The sequence below is a fragment of the Mauremys mutica genome, chromosome 1 (assembly GCF_020497125.1).
Source record: "Mauremys mutica isolate MM-2020 ecotype Southern chromosome 1, ASM2049712v1, whole genome shotgun sequence".
NCBI lineage: Eukaryota > Metazoa > Chordata > Testudines > Geoemydidae > Mauremys > Mauremys mutica.
In genome coordinates this window covers 94,689,607-94,694,340 of record NC_059072.1, presented here as the reverse complement: position 1 = coordinate 94,694,340, position 4,734 = coordinate 94,689,607, and positions in this window count along the sequence as shown.

The window sequence follows — 4,734 nt, the reverse complement described above, 5'->3', positions numbered from 1 at the left end:
CTCATTGAGTTTCCATTGAGTCTCAGGGCCAAACCCACTGATGTCATCCTGCGAAGCTCGGGCCCGCCCTGTGAGATTTAAAGGGGCAACACGGTGTTTTTCCGGCTGTGTCCGTTCCCGGCACAAAGTAACACACGCAACTAGACAAAAGCACACACACACACACAATACTGTAGACGGATTCCTATGTACAAACACAACTGACACGCACATTCAAATAAATACGCACATCTTTCTACACACCAACATCTACAGCAGACAGATACACAATAACACAACACTTTTCAGCTATAGCTCTCGCAGAGTGCTTAGCAGAGGTGGATAAGTAGCATTATCATGCCCATTGGGCACAAAAGGGAAACTGAGGCACTGCACGGTCAAGCGACTTGCAAGTGAATAACATAGCTGGACCTGAGACTTGCCCCCAGGCTGCCTAGGCCCGATTCTCCATGGCTCTGCAACTGGAGTCATTCACCTCAATGCAAAGCATCTGTCAAACTTAATGGTAGCGTTTTACAGACTCTGTGCACTTGTGCTGGTGTGCATGACTACACGAGGCACACAGTAATGAAGAAACAGACTTCCTGTGTCCTGGTCCTGTGGCCTATGTACTGCACCCACTGTCTTTCAGGTTTCAGAGTAGCAGCCCTGTTAGTCTGTATCCGCAAAACACCTTAGAGACTAACAAATTTATTTGAGCATAAGCTTTTGTGGGCTATAGCCCACTTCATCGGCTGCATAGAATGGAACATATAGTAAGAAGATATATATACACCTCTACCCCGATATAACACGAATTCGGATATAATGCAGTAAAGCAGTGCTCCGGGGAGGCGGGGCTGCACAGGGCCGCCCAGAGAATTCCGGGGGCCCGGGGTCTTCGGCGGCGGGGGGCCCCCGCTCAGGGGCGGCTCTAGACCCCAGCGCGCCGAAGACCTGGGGGGCGGCATTTGGCTCCGGTTGAGCTCCCGCAGGCATGACTGCGGCAGGTCGACCGGAGCCCGGGACGAGTGACTGCGGCGGGTGCCGTGGTCCCGCGGCTCCGCTTGACCTGCCGCAGTCATGCCTGCGGGAGGTCCAGCCGAGCCGCGGGACGAGCGCCCCCTCCGCAGTCATGCCTGCGGCAGGTCCACTCGTCCCGGGCTCCGCTTGACCTGCCGCAGTCATGCCTGCGGGAGCTCAACCAGAACCGCAGGGGCCCCAGAAAACACTCGTGGGGGCCCCTGCAGGACGCGGGGCCTGGGGCAAATTGCCCCTCTTGCCCCCCCCTCTGGGCGGCCCTGGGGCTGCACACTCCAGGGGATCAAAGCAAGTTTAATATAACGCCGTTTCACCTATAATGCAGTAAGATTTTTTGGCTCCCGAGGACCGCGTTATATTGGGGTAGAGGTGTACATACAGAGAACATGAAAAGGTGGAAGTTGCCATACCAACTCGAAGAGGCTAATTAATTAAGATGAGCTATTATCAGCAGGAGAAAAAAAGTTTGTAGTGATTATCAAGATGGCCCATTCCAGACAGTTGACAAGAAGGTGTGAGGATACTTAACATGGGGAAATAGATTCAATTTGTGTATTTACTACTGGTTTTCATAACACATACACACAAATCCAAAATATATATAAAACTGCACAAAAATTGACCCAAATATACAAATAAATACATATATACAAGAATATACATGCATTCAAAGAAACACAAACCCACCAACATAAACACAAATAAAAGTACACAAATAAACACATATACAAGCTCACATAACCATACACACATAGATGCTAATAGAGCCAATCTCTTTAGTGGTAGGAGTCTGCTTTTTGGAATCAGAGGATCTATGTCAGAGGTGGGCAAACTATGGCGGCCCGTGGGACCCTCCTGCCCAGCCCTTGAGCTCCCGGCCCCTCCCCTGCAGCCACACCATCGTGCGGGCAGCGCTCTGAGCCGCGGGGTTGCACGCTCCTGCTGAGCAGAGCGGCAGCATGTCTAGCTCCGGCTGCGCGGTGCGGCTGTCAGACGTGCTGCTCTGAGCAGCATGGTAAGGGGGCCGGGGCTGGGGGGTTGGATAAGGGGCGGGGGGTCCCAGGAGGCAGTCAGGAAACAGGGAGCAGAGGGGGTTGGATAAGGGGCAGGGAGCAGGGGGCGGTTGGATGGGACAGAGGTTCGGGGGGGGGGAGCTCAAAGGACGGGGAATGGGGGGGTTGGATTGGCATGGGGTGCCGGGGAGCCTGTCAGGGGGTTGGGGGGTGTGGATAGAGATCAGGGCAGTCAAGGGACTGGGACCAGGCAGGTTGGATGGGGGGGGCGGTTAGGGTGGGGGGGGTCTCAGGAGGGGGCGGTCAGGGGACAAGGAGTGGGGTGGGTTGGATAGGTCGGGAGTTCTGAGGGGGGCAGTCAGGGGCAGGAAGTGGGAGGGGGCAGAGAGGGGGTGGGGGCCAGGCTGTTTGGGGAGGCACAGCCTTCTCTACTCGGCCCTCCATACAGTTTTGCAACCCCAATGTGGCCCTCGGGCCAAAAAGTTTGCCCATCCCTGATCTAAGTCCTATCCTTGCTGCTGCAACGCTCCAACACACCACGGCATGCAGAGCAGTGACAGATGTGAAGTCCTGCCAAGGCTATGGATTTACAAGATAGTTACAAATATTTACTCTTAGTCATAAACATTAAACATTAGGGCTGTCAAGCGATTAAAAAAATTAATCATGATTAATCACGCGATTAATCACACTGTTAAACAATAATAGAATATCATTTATTTAAATATTTTAGATGTTCTCTACATTTTCAAATATATTAATTTCAATTAGAACACAGAATACAAAGTCATAGACTCATAGACTCATAGACTTTAAGGTCAGAAGGGACCATTATGATCATCTAGTCTGACCTCCTGCACAATGCAGGCCACAGAATCTCACCCCACCCTACAGTGCTCATTTCATATTTATTTTTTATTACAACCTAATACAAGTATTGCAGTGCAATCTCTTTATAATGAAAGTTGAACTTACAAATGTAGACTTATGTACAAAAAATAACTGCATTCAAAAATAAAACTATGTAAAACTTTAGAAGCTAGAAGTCCACTCAGTCCTACTTCAGCCAATCGCTCAGATAAACAAGTTTGGTTACAATTTGCAGGAGATAATGCTGCCCACATCTTGTTTACAATGTCACCTGAAAGTGAGAAAAGGCATTCACATGGCACTGTTGTAGCCGGCATCGCAAGATATTTACATGCCAGATGTGCTAAAGATTCATGTGTCCCTTCATGCCTCAATCAGCATTCCAGAGGACATGCATCCATGCTGATGACGGGTTCTGCTTGATAATGATCCAATGCCGTGCAGACCGATGCATGTTCATGTTCATCATCTGAGTCAGATGCCACCAGCAGAAGGTGTATTTTCTTTTTTGGTGGTTCGGGTTCTGTAGTTTCTGCATCGGAGTGTGGCTCTTTTAAAACATATGAAAGCATGCTCCACACCTCGTCCCTCTCAGATTTTGGAAGGCACTTCAGATTCTTAAACCTTGGGTCGAGTGCTGTAGCTATCCTTAGAAATCTCACATTGGTACCTTCTTTGCGTTTTGTCAAATCTGCTGTGAAAGTGTTCTTAAAACGAACATGTGCTGGGTCATCATCCGAGACTGCTATAACATGAAATACATGGCAGAATGTGGGTAAAACAGAACAGGAGACACACAATTCTCCCTAAGGGAGTTCAGTCACAAATTTAATTAACACATTTTTTTTAATGAGCATCATCAGCATGGAAGCATGTCCTCTGGAATGGTGTCCGAAGCATGAAGGGGCATATGAATGTTTAGCATATCTGGCACATAAATACCTTGCAATGCTGGCTACAAAATTGCCATGCGAACGCCTGTTCTCACTTTCAGGAGACGTAAATAAGAAGCAGTCAGCAGTATCTCCCATAAATCTAAACAAACTTGTTTGTCTTGGCAATCAGCTGAACAAGAAGTAGGATTGAGTGGACTTGTAGGCTCTGAAGTTTTACATTCTTTTGTTTTTGAGTGCAGTTTATGTAACAAAAAAAAATTCTATATTTGTAAATTACACTTTCAGGATAAAGAGGTTGTACTACAGTACTTGTATGAGGTGAACTGAAAAATAGTATTTCTTTTGTTTATCATTTTTACAGTGCAAATATTTGTAATAAAAATAATAATATAAAGTAAGCACTGTATTCTTTCAAATATATTTGAAAATGTAGAAAAACATCCAAAAATATGTACTATGTTTCAATTAGTATTCTATTGTTTAACAGTGCAATTAATCACGATTAATTTTTCAATCACAATTAATTTTTTTGAGTTAATCACAGGGGCAGCTCCAGGCCCCAGCACGCCAAGTGCGTGCTTGGGGCAGCATGCTGCGGGGGGCGCTCTGCCGGTCGCCGGGAGGGCGGCAGGCAGGCAGCCTTCGGCAGCATGTCTGCAGAGGGTCTGCTGGTCCCGCAGCTTCGGTGGAGCCGCGGGACCAGCGGACCCTCCGCAGGCACGCCTGTGGGAGGTCCACCGAAGCCACAGGACCAGCGGACCCTCCGCAGGCACGGGACCGACGACCGGCAGAGCGCCCCCCGCGGCATGCCGCCGTGCTTGGGGTGGCGAAATGTCTAGAGCCGCCCCTGGTTAATCGTGTGTGTTAACTGCAATTGACAGTCCTAATAAACATACAAAAAAACTCACATAAATACACAGAAATATATTCCCACA